Consider the following 13,128-nt stretch of genomic DNA (forward strand, 5'->3'; position numbering starts at 1 on the left):
GCATACAACTTCCCAGTTAAAATATATGGTGTTAGAAAGCATTAATAAAAATAGAAGAGGAGGTGATCTAAGAAAATGTGAGGCTCATTGGATACATTTTCTTAATACTATTACTCCAAAAGGTTTAAATACAGATCTGTATCTTTATTTGTTTATGTGATTTATAGTACACACACATATATATATATATATATATATATATATATATATATATATATATATATATATATATATATATATATTTTATATATAATTAATTAGGTGTATCCTCTTGAATATTTAGATTATAATGTCTTTATATATATTTTTTTCAACAGAATAACAATGTGATGGTTCCTAAGTGAATAATGAGATGAGTTTCTACATGGTTACCCAAAAGAAAAAAGAAAAAAAGATATGATACTAACACACACCCTAAAGAGTTAAACTACATACATTTATTAGCTATAAATAGCAGAGAATACAAAAAAGCATATAAAACCCCTCAATCTCCAATACTAGCCCCATATAGAAAGTTCCTATACAAAAAATCCCTATACAAAAATTATATACTAACCAATTCCCCAATAAACCATACCTATAGAAAGATACATTACAAATATTCCCCCTCTCAAAGGAGAGGGGTATTTTGATGCAGTGGTTGATTCCCACCCTCCCCTAACATATGACATCCCCTATTTTGCACCTAAACATACCCCCAGCCTACCTATGGTGAGAGCTGACCTGGACAATTTCTAGAGACAACAGCGTAATTCCATGCCATGGAAATAAATATACGCTATTCCCTTCCGAGATGGCCCAGAAATTGCAATCATAAATATACAATCTGTCAGTCAGTCAGGGCCGGTTCACACAGGGGGCGACACGAGGCGACACGACTTGCCGTGCCGCGATCTGACAAGTCGCCCCCGTTCTGCACAATGGAACCGCTCTGAGAGGAGCGACTCGAGTCGCTCCGACTCAGAAAAAAGGTTCCTGTACTACTTTTGGGCGACCTCGGGGCGACTTGCATTGACTTCTACACAGAAGTCATTTGCAAGTCGCCGCTGAGGTCGCGGCAGGTCGCGGCGAGGCAAGTCGGTGTCGCCTCGCATCGCCCCCTGTGTGAACCGGCCCTCATTCGTCAAGAAAAAAAAATGATGATAAATATCTCCAGCTGGAAATAAAAAAATAAAAAAATTATGCACAAAACCAGAAATAGTCATTCTTATACTATGTTTGATATTCTCTTTACATTCTTCCTTTTGATAGTCCTCCGATATTCCAGAGAAGGGGAAAAGAAAATATATAGACAACAAGATGTAATTATCCGTAATTGATTTCTAGTTAGTTGCATAAAACTGAATGAATGAAAGCAGGCACTGGATGGTTTATATGAATCATCGGGATCTCTACTGTTTATATATGACAATAGTTAGAACAAAAAACACTGCTATCATCCAAGGAACCGTATGCCAAGGTTCCCACAGCTTGCAGGTATATCCTCTCAGCAATACAAAAGAAGGGATTTTTCTCGGTTACTTACTAGATGTTGATCTCGCAGGTAGTTTTTCCCAATCCGAGATGGGTTTAAATTGTCCGTCTATGTGAAACAGCCTTGGATCTCCAATCAACAGTTTACCAGTCCAAAACATAGAGTTGAAGCTTTCCTCAAATCGCCAACCAATCTCAGTGCCTGTATGCCCTTGTACACACGGTCGGAGAATCCGTCGGAATGTGTCCTATCGGACCGTGTCGTCGGATAATCCGACTGTGTGTGGTATGCATCGGACTGATTCCGTCGGAATATCCGTCGGACCCAATTTTCCAACATGTTGGAAATATTTCCCAACCAACTGGGCGGATCGGACATATCATGTGTAGAGAATTTTGATCGGACTAAGTGCCACGCATGCTCAGATCAAATTCCTACATCAAAGCTATTGGCTACTAGCCTGAATGTAGTCCCATCGTAACAAAATTACGTCATCACATTCTGAAAGATCGGATTTTTTCGCCAACTTTGTCCGACCGTGTGTATGCAACAGTTTCGGACAAGATCCGACGGACAAAATCCGACGGGCAAAATCCGATGGATTTGGTTGTGGAAATCTCCGTGTGTACAAGGGCTTTGTGGTGTTTAATGATCGTATATATGTTTTTCCACAGTCATCTTCTGCTGCTCATTCCAGATTGATCATACATTGTCCAATGTACAGTAATAACGATTGGTCTTGACTGGGGGGAGGTGAATTAAAGACATGGTTAACCATTCTGTATCAGTGGTGTGAAATGACAAATGAAGGAATATAATTGTACTAATAAGCAATTAACTATAGATTGATTCCATATGTGACTTTTTTGGAAAAATGTTTAAATTGCAATGTTTTTGATCAAAATGTTAGATGTGTTCTGATCTGAGCAAGGAAGTAAGCATGTAAGCCTGAAGGAAATCTTTTTGAACACTTTTTGAGATGTAACTTTATAAATCTTTAAACAAATAAACAAAGTTTTAAAGGGCAATCCTCCAGACTTTTTTCTCATATATATATATATATATATATATATATATATATCAAACTTTAACGCTATTGCCGCGTACACACGGTCGAACTGTTTGACGTACTTAGTCCGTTGAAACACATTTCAGCGGACAATCCGCTCGTGTGTGGGCTTCAGCGGACTTTTTCAGCGTGCATTCCGGAGTACTAAGAATTTCGGTTTTTCAAAAAATCTGTCCGTCGTACTTTGGTTTCAGCGGACAATACGGTCGTCAGTATGCTAGTTCGACAGACTAAGAATGGCGCATGCCCAGAAAGGATTTACACGGCGGAAGGGTGCTTTGCTGTGTCTTGGACTTCCTATTTCTAGTCCCGTCGTACGTGCTGTACACGTCATCGCGCAAGCTTTCGACGGACTGTTTGTGTATCCGTGTGTGGTCAAGTCCGTTCAGTGGAAACTACGACGGATTGTCCGTCGGATTGTATGACGGACTAAGTACGCCATACAATCCGCTCGTGTGTACGCGGCATTATGCAGTAGTTGACCCATCAACTTTGCTGGTGTATGATCAATATCAAACAATGAACTTATGTGCCTTTCCTGCTACCATCTATGTAACGTTAAGAAAGGTAGAAACCATAAAATGTGAGCAAGCATGCTTGTGAACATTTGGCCTTTTACTTTTAATAGGGATTTTTCAATAAGCCCATAAACAGCTGCAGGAGAACCTATAAAATCATACATAATTAAGGGTAGAGGGGAAACCACTTTTATTTTCGATGAAGATATGACTAGCAGGGAAAGCTCTTTCCCTTGACATGTTTGATGACTACGACTGAGTATCTTTGAGGCCTATACTGCTTGTATCTTGCTATTTACAAAAATAAGCACCTTTTGGCATGTTTAAATATAATTTATTCAGAGCTGAGAGTGGTATCACCTATTTAAAGTATATTAAACCCAAAAACACAAATACATAAATCATTAATGTGGTGGCTGCATTAGTATTATTTTTTTTAGGCTTTTTCTCTCTGTTTTCACCTGGGGATCTGACCAGTAACATACTTTGTTCATATTTCATGTCTGAGGTTTAAAACCACTTTAATATTCAAATAATAATTTAAAGTGTTCCAATTTCAAACTGCATATTAACACATGCATACATAGCAAGTTTGCAACCATCAGCCTGTGAATCTCATAGCAATCCTTCCCACCCCTCAACAGCCTGGTTCAATGGAAGGAGGCTAAATCAGCATAAAACTTTAGAAATGTCATTGGTCCTGGACAGGCAGTATGCACTGCTGGTGCTGTTTGCCTCTTGGCAATGCATATGCTACTCAGTCACTAAGAAAAAGGACCAAGTTTAGATGATATGCCCCCCCCCCCCCCGGGCCACCATTATTCTGTTGCTTCATGTGTCTTGGTACTGTTGATTGCGCATAGATCTGTGGAAGTAATACAAGGTGGCGATATTTTTTGATCCAATCATGCTGTACATACAAATATATAAATAAAATAATAAAACATATACAAAATGGTTATTGCTCTGTGGCTTAAAAATGCCCTCCTAGACTCTAACCTATGTGACTGTATAGTATAAGCTTTATTTATGTAAAGATTAATGATAGTAGGCTCTATAAGTACATCAAGAACTAAAGTTGATGCCTGCTCAGGAGTCAGGGCCATAGTGGTAACCAAATAGCTGCTTTGATGATATTTCTGCCGCAGCTATGGAATTTAGAGAAATACATTAGATGGCGATGAAACATTATTACATTTTGTGCAGGATGACAGGATCCAATTTCTATCAGTTTGATTTATGATAATTGTAATATCTGCATACCACCTTCACTCATGTACAGTATCAGTACTAAGTAAATCATTTTTGCTTAGTGCTACATGATACATGCTCTTTCTTGGGTTTTTAGATACTTTAGAGGAGATTTTGTAATTTATTTGTGGTTCTTTTGTACAGTGAATCATTAAAAAGAAAATCTTTATTGTGGAAAAAAAGAAAAAAAAAAGTAATCATTAGCATATTTAATAAAGACACAATGGGGCTTTTTTATTATATTCCAAATTTATTAATTCACGCTGTTCTGATGCTATGCAATTTGCAAGTCATTAAGACATAAACTGAACCAGTTGTAGGAAAATAATTACTAAAATCATTTACATCCTGCAGGAGAAGGCTTGATATGCAACATTTATTGTGTTTAAAAAGCATTGTCATTGTATTGCTAAGGAAGGACTTTGAAATTTATACAGGAAATCATTGCATGTACAGGAAACTTGTGATGGCAAAAAAACAAGAAGTCTGCTATTTCACATTTGTTTGTAAAGGTGCAGGCTCCAGGGCTGCCATTCTGATCCTGACTTTTTAGCCTTCACTGGAGCATGCTTGTCTCAGTTTGGTGGCTCACTATGTAGGAATCCAAGATCAGATTGAAAGCCCCATAGTTTTTGCTGTTAAAAAAAAAAAAATGAAAAAAACATTTGTGTCTATATTAAGGTACTTATAGGTTTACTTCAAAGTGATTAGAAAAAAAAATACACAGAAGAAAGCGGGATTCAAATGGTCACATATATTTAAAGGGTAACTCCCCTTTTGTGGGGAAGAGAATAGCAAATAAAGAAAAAAAAAATAGCGTAAACAATTGCGACACAAGTCATATTGTAATTGAATGTTATTAAAAATTACCTTTCCTTTTCAATCTGCAGTTCTGTAATTTTGTAATTTTTGGAGGTGTTTGGTAAACAGAATGTACCCCAGAAAAATAATTTCTTGCTTGTGTGATTGGTTTACTGATTTTCCCAGAAGTCTGCACTAAGATACAAGTCAGATTTCAGGCATCCCCTGTAACAAAAATGTTATTTTTGGTGAAATACTGTCAATAAAAAAATGCTGAAGGCATGTAGACCCAGCAGCTTTCCTCATTAGTGCTCCACAAGTGCACAGCTGATTGATAATTATGAAATCACTCCCATTAGACTCACTCCTCACAGGGGCACAGAGGAACAAACAGTGATTTCTTCAGAATAACAAAAAGTTGGAATCTGCAAAAAAGTTTGTTAAAATCCTTGCAATGTACATAGATCACCCAGAGGGGAATGTTTTTTTCTCAACAAAAGTGGAATTATGCTTTAAAGATAAAGTTTAACCTCCATATAATTTGCCCTTCCAGGTTTTATCTCTCATCAGTAGGGATGAGCTTAGCGTTTAAGTCAAGGTTGGGTTTGCGTTGAAAGCATTTTGTGGACATTGTGAACAAGTGTAGCTGTTTATGGTCATAGAAACCAACTACCAATAATCCACTTTCTGGAATCTAAACTTAGGTCAGATGGTTGAGAATGGCCAATAATGGAGGCTTTGTTATGTGCCAATGCCTCACTATATAATGGCAGAGTTCCCAGCATCCATATTGACAATGTGCTTAATTGGGATTAGGGATGGACCAAATAGACCTCTGTTCGGTTCACACTAGAACTTTCGAACACCGTGAAAGTTCGGACCCAAATAACGAACCCCATTAGAGTCAATGGGACCCGAACGTCAAAAATCAAAAGTGCTCACTTTGAAGGCTTATATGCAAGTAATTGGGCATTCAATGGTTATAGGGGTCCGGGTCCTGCCCTGGGGGACATGTATTAATAAAAAAAAGTTTGTGAAAAATGTCATTTTAAAATGAGCAGTGATTTTTTGATTTTTAAAGTGAAAGCATAAATACGAAAAAATTCCTTCCAATATAGTGTCTGATGGGTCCCCTTAGTTTACCTGTAAAGTGGCAGATCTGTAAAGTGGCAGATCTGTACCATATCTAGAATCTGCTGCAGCAATAATTGCATTTATAAAGCCAAAACAAATTAAATGTTCCCTGCAAGCAGCCTTTATTTTGCTCAGCAACAGCTGGGGAGCCAGTGTGTATGATGAGGCCACAATGTAGTGCACTGAGAACAAGATTAGAGATTTTTTGGATCCATTCTGGTGTCACTTTGACTTTGGATAGAAGTAACGTGTGCGTAAAAATTGATCTTTGGGTGTCAGTGGCACCTTCCCACCGTAGCCCTATAGAGATAATCTTAATGAAAGCAAGAATTGGTCCAGAGGTAATCATACACACTGTGATGCAGACGCTGCAGATGGGATGTGGAAGCTTACAGCCCTGTGTGGCGAGGACTAAAAAAATTCTGAAATGCCTCACTTAGGCGGATGCCTTCTCCAACGTTCCTCTCTTGACCAACAGAAGACTCAAAACTAAGTTTTCCACGACACTGTGACCTACTGGAATCAGGAAAAACTTTCAATAAAATTCTCTTTAATATGTCCTCAAGAGATTTTATCTTTTTCACTCTCTGTGGGAACGGGATGAGTTCTGAGACCTTCCCCTTATAACGGTGGACAAGGAGGGTCATCCTTCTCCTTTATGCCACGTATTCTTGGGTCCTTTCGCAGACTTTGAAGCATGAGGTTGCCCATGCTTGAAAAGTAGACTCCTCGGGGTCAATGAGGATGATAGCATCTGGAAGATCCTCCTCCTCCCAGCCTCTTACCACTCCCAAGGGTCCTGGGGTTGGAAAGCCATTGCTTACAGTTTGATGCATATTTTCCTCTTCTTTGAAGCCTATGAAAGTGCCAGAATCCTCCTCCCCATCCTCCTCCCCTCTCTCCTCCTGTGTGTTCTGTGACATAGGAATGATGGTGTCTGGATAAAGTGGGCCTTGAGAGGAAAGGAAGTCCTCCTCTTCCTCCTGCTGCTCTGCCTCCAGTGCCCTGTCCATAATGCCATGCAGAGAAAAAAACGGGGATTGTGTCACTGATGCATGCACTGTCATGGCTTACCATCCCTGTGGCCTCCTTAAATGGTGACAATACAGTGCATGCATCCTTAATGATCAGCAATTGACGTGGGGAAAAAAAGCTGAGGCAGACTGAGCCTGTCATTGCGCCATATTCACACAGGTACTCGTTGACGGCCCTCTGCTGCATGTATAGCCGCTGCAGCATTGACAAAAATGTCGAGTGCCACCTGGTGGGCATGTCACAAATCAGGTGATGTATGGGCAGGTGGATTTCTCACTGAATTTCAGCCAACCAAGTACTGGCTGTGTATGACTGCCTGAAAAGGCTTCAGATTCTTCTGGTCAGCTTTAGCACATCTTGCAACCCTGGGTACATATTTAGGAAACGCTGCACCACCAAATTGAGGACATGTGCCATGTGACATGTGACAGGAGGTTTGAACCATTGTCGCCCACCTCCATTTCTGGCTCCAGGTGGCATGGTGTGAACTACCTGTGAGAGAAAAACTCACACAAGCTCAAACGCTATATAGTATAGTTGGTGTGTAGAGTAGTTGGTGCTCTGGCTGATTAAGCTCAGAAAAGATTAATAGAAAGTACAGGCTGGCAACTTGGCAGCTTCCCCATAGAAAATATTTATTTAAGCATTACAGCAATAACATCATCCAAAAATGCTGATGTGTTTCAGCCTTAGGCCTTCATCATCTGGGCCTTTCCATGCAGAGCTGCAAGAATCTCAGCTCTGGTGTGGTTCCTGTCCCCTAAACACACCAGCTCAAACACTGCATGGCACCTTTTATGCTGACTCTGGGAATAGCCCTTTGAATGCTTAGGGGGCACCTGATGTTCATAGGACAATTCTGCAGAGGAGGGCATGGAGGTGGTGGAGGAGGGGGTAGAGCTCACAGGTCTGGCATCATCACCACCAGCTGTATGGAGAGGTGGGGGCTCAACAAGCTGCAGCACCGAGCCCTGTCCTGAATCCTTTTGAGTTGCAAGCTGCATTCCCCAGTGTGCTGTGAACTAAATATATCGTCCCCAGCCATGCATACTGGACCACGTGTCAGCAGTAAGGTGGATTTTACAGCTGATTGCCTTGCCCAACGATGCCAGAAAATTCCCTTCCACGTGAGGGTAGAGAGATGGAAAGGCATAACGTGAAAAGTAGTAGCGACTGGGAACCTGCCATTGTGGTACAGCACATTGTGCGAATTCACGGAAGGGGGCAGAATCCACCAGGCTGAAAGGCAGAAGTTGGAGAGCCAACAGCTTTGAGAAGCTTGCATTTAGATGCTGGGCATGTGGGTGGCAGGCACTGTATTTTTTTTCCGCTGCAGCAGATGGGGCAGAGAAATTTACTGGCTACAGTCTGAAGCTGGTGGTGTGCTACTGGCAGATGTGCTGCTAGGACCTGGCACACCCTGTGCTATACCATCATCCCTGTCAGTGGAGGCTGCTGAGTGGTAATGACTTGGTATAGCAGGGGCAGACTGAAGTGGGTAAGGAGGAGGGACAGATTTTTGCCCCTTTTGTGTCGCTTTTGTGTCGCTTTTAGGTGCTCTTGCCAATGGGCTGAGTGGTTGGTTGTTAAATGCCTTGTTAAGCATGTGGTACCCAAATGGTTGGCGTTTTTGTCATGTTTGATGTGCCTGAGACACAGTTTGCAGAAAGAAACAGTGCAATCTGCTGCAGATGTGCTGAAAAAGGCCCAGACAGCTGAGCTTTGGGGAGTGGATCAGGAGATACTCTTTCTTGATGTCGGCCTCCTTGGGGTTGTGACCCCTCACCTTCAGTTTGCTCCTCTGCGCTATCTGGCACCCAAGTCACATCAGTGACCTCATCATCTTCATCATCTCCATCTCTTCCGTCATCATCATTACCACTGGAGACAACTTGGCAATACATTGGACCATGAATGCCAATTTGTCGACTAGTGTTCTCCCCTCTCTCATATTCCTGTCATCCTCAACCTCAGAACCTCAGAACCAACATCTGATTCCAGTAATGGCTGGGCATCATTAAGGAGCAGCTGATGCTGTGGTCAAATAACTCAGCTGACTCCTCCATGGCTGATGTTGGGACTATGGCAGGAATAGATGTGGACAAGGAGGCAGGTTTATCCACTCTGGTAACTGCAGGGGACCGCACACTTATCTCTGCTTGCGTGACAGAGGATGAGGAGGATGAGAAAGGTTTAATAAGCCAGTCCACCACCTCCTCTGCATGCTGTGGCTAGATAGCATGGGCAAACTCACTAAACAGAAGAAATGATGCCCTGCCTGAGGACTGACCACCACTTTCACCTTTGCCTGTGGACACATTTGCTGGCCCTCTTACAATGCCAAGGGACATTATTGGGAGGGAGGGGGCGGTGCTTATAAGCAAATGTAAAGAAGAAGTGGAAATCTGTACATAGATGCACTTTAATCAATGTAGAGTGGTGTTTGGTGCACTTTAATTTGAGTACTCACACTACACAGACACACTCCACGGATACACTATAATATACTGCAATATAATGCGCCAAACTACAGTGACACATAGAACTATATGGCATTAAACTTGCAGTAACGTGAGGGGCGTGACCAGCGGCAGACATGTAGGCAGCGAGGTTCACAAGCTCCTCCGGCACCAAGTGATCCTGAACAGCATATGGACAGTATTCACCCCATCTTACCATACCAAAGGATCGGGAACACGTACGGCACTGCCTGGAGCCTGGTCCAACACAGACCGGCGGGGGGCTGAAAACAGCCAATGAACGGCCTCTATCACAGACTGTGGGGAGATCCAAAGATGGCGCTGGCTCCTCTTCCTCCTGCAAGAAGCCGCTGAAAGGCAAACAGCACCAAGCCGGTAAGTCCCACTCTTGAGCCCTCACACAAAAGATGGCTGTCACTACTAAAAAACACAAGCCACCCACCACTATCAGGGAGAAATTTGCTGAATCCCCACAGAGCCCACATTTGTCAGCCTCACCTGCAGCCCCAGCAGTGGAGGAATCAGACGACAGTGAGCATGGGGGGCCTTCACAGTCAGTTATAGCCCCTGGGGGAGAGGGAGGGGACAATGGAGGCGAAGAGGAGCTCACTCTAAAACATGTCATGGAAGCTATCCATCAGTGCCAGTCCACACTGACCACACAGATTGAATCAGTCAGACTGGATCTATCAATTGTTAAACATGACATGCAAAAGATTAGTTCCAGGATCTTTACTGCAGAACAACACATTAGTGATAAAATTTAAAGGAACACGCTCTGAAAAATGCTATTTAATTTATTTTTAATATCCAAAACAAATTCACCCATCTATTCATGTTTTCATGTTTTATATTGTTGGGAAATCACTTTGAAATGCACCCTTCTAGCATTTCTAGCTGTGGCCATCTTGAATAAGGGCAGATGATTAATGTAGCATTTAAAGCGTTACTAAACCAAGGACCCTGCATTCACCATATCTGGCCTACCACAGTGCACAGAACATGGAAATGCAATAGTTTTAGTAAATATAAACTGCTAAATACCTTTTCTCATCAGAAGTTAGCGCAGTCTTGTGATTTCTATCAGTGTCAAACAGAGCGCTGGTCAAAGCTTGTAGGAGGATTTTTCATTCTCTCCCGATTGTCTCATGCAGCTGCAGGACCCCTGACCCTCTGTCTGGACAGTGCTTATTGGTCTTGTGCTGATCACATGTACTCTCCCAAGAAAAAAAAAAAACTACACACCAAGCTGAGCATGTGCAGCTAGTCCCCTAAGGCTCAGTTCTACCAGGAGATTTTTAGGAGACTGTGAAAAAAGGGAAGGGTTTACAGAAGACAGAATCATACAACTGTTTTACACAATGCAAAGGATTAACCCCCTAGATTCCACAGTGAGTATAATAAGCATGCTTTACTGCATATACAGACTGATTTTACTGTTGTGCGTTTAGTAACACTTTAATTCCTGGAATCCATCTGCTTTCAGCTCAGGCATGCTGGCAGGAGAGTGTATTTAGCTGAGAAAGCCCCTCCTCTGGTTGAAAGAAAAAAATGCTCATGAAGACTCCTGGAATACATTGTATGGCATCATTTTGGCCAGGCCATAAACCAGGAGGCAGCTGAAGAAATCTAGAAAAAAAGTTAAAACAAGTAAATAAAATATACTCCTATCTTCTTACTAATGCTGGCAGCATAAAGATTACAAATGGTTAATGTTGATTGAGAAAATTTAGTTTCACTTTAATGCTGCTGAGTGTTGACGTGCATCATGCAGCTTTTTTGCAGACATTCCATGTGCACTCTACAGTCATAATAGGCTGAAAGTGTGTTTTTAAAGCGGTTCTGCACACATATTAATAACATTTTCCCATTCTGTTCCCTCTAGACCGTACATTTGATAATGCTACAGTTTTATTTTTTTTGATTAACCTACCTTATGTAATTAGTAATATTTGATTTTCATCCCCTGCGGCGATGGGCGGTCTCTTGCGGGGATCAGCATCACTTCCTGCTGAACCCCGCACTGTCTCCTGGGATCTCGTCCAAGTAATCCCAGGAGACATTGCGGCTAATACAGCCGAAATCTCACGAGATTTCGAGGACGGGACGTCACCACGCTGGCCACGTTTGGAGGGCGATTTGAATTTCGCCATTGTTCTCCAGGGCAAACAGGTAAACATGACACAGCTCTGCTCTGTAGCTACAGAGCATGTGCGAGAACCGGCAAAGAATGCTGGTTAGAAACCCAGGAAATAAGGAGGAAGTTTTGCTTGTGGGCTTCACTTGTCCACAATAAAAATGACAACGAACATTTTGTACAAAAACGGACATGCAGCAGTCAGAAAACTAAGACAAGTAAGCCTTTTTATATAAAAACATCAATGTTAAAGCATAACCATAAAAAAAAAAAAAAAATATTCTCAGCAGTGCAGAACTGCTTTAAAATTGAATATTTTCTAATTTTTTCTGGCTACAATTTCACAGCCTGTGCCTGATTTCACATGCCCTTCACTGCTCTCCGGCTTTATTCATGTTTTGGCAGGGCATATTTCCTATTTGTTGCTTGCTGCAATTTTTTAAAGCCTTTTTTGTAAAAACTGGAATAATCCTGGGAAATGTGCAGGATGTTGTTGTAGATAGGGGCAGAGCATTGTCAATTTATAGCAAAAATTGCCCAGCAAGGACCACTATATTAGTATTACCAGCTTTTAAACCTTCTATGACATTCTAATTGTTGGCTTTACAACTACTTTAAGGGGTGACTGTAATACTATGGGGGTGGTCCATATTTTTATTTGTTCCTATGGGTCATTTTACATCGGCAAGATGACATGGAAGATACGAAAAAGGTTTCAGGATCACTTATATTAGATCCCCACATATCATACAAATTTTCCCCTAGCGAGAACACAATAGTGACCCCCCTAGATCCCTTAAGTGTTGGATCGTGGAAGTCGTCCCCCCAGAGCAATAGGGAGGGGTGACTTCAACAAGTTAGTACTAAACATGAAACTGGATGGATCTGGGAACTTGAGGTGACCAGATCACCTGGATTGAACAACAGTCTTAGATTTGCCCCCTTTGTGTGGAAGTAACTGTGATTTGACACTCAAGTACACCATGGGGTAACATTACTCCCCTCCTTTCCCCCTTTTTTTTCTTCTTCATTATAATTTTTGGATTGGGTCTCTAAGAGAGAAAAGTAGGACACATTCTTTTTAAGGGGGTATTTTTTAAATACCGGAAATATGATAAGCCAAGGCATTGTCTATTTTTTCTTTTTTGTATAGATACAGATACTAATTGTTTTTTAATGTTATTTTGGCATGCACCCACAAGATATTTTGTTTAGTGGGTGGTCTGTAG

General features: G+C 41.4%; 1 protein-coding gene across 8 annotated transcripts in view; it reads left to right on the forward strand.

Moving 5' to 3' along the window:
• The window catches only part of LOC143963677 (CD276 antigen homolog), a 132,619-nt gene that overhangs the window by 46,491 nt on the left and 73,000 nt on the right, over positions 1 to 13,128 (forward strand). For 6 of the 8 annotated variants that reach the window (XM_077473390.1, XM_077473389.1, XM_077473386.1 and 3 more), the window contains one exon: positions 318 to 2,502. The exons of the other annotated variants lie outside the window; for them this stretch is intronic. The gene's annotated coding sequence lies outside the window, so the exon portion shown is untranslated. Of the gene's footprint in view, positions 1 to 317; positions 2,503 to 13,128 lie in introns of those variants that run through there. 8 annotated transcript variants of the gene reach the window in all.

The sequence above is a fragment of the Lithobates pipiens genome, unplaced genomic scaffold (assembly GCF_037356315.1).
Source record: "Lithobates pipiens isolate NorthernLeopardFrog02 unplaced genomic scaffold, aLitPip1_a1.2 Scaffold_8, whole genome shotgun sequence".
Lineage (NCBI taxonomy): Eukaryota > Metazoa > Chordata > Amphibia > Anura > Ranidae > Lithobates > Lithobates pipiens.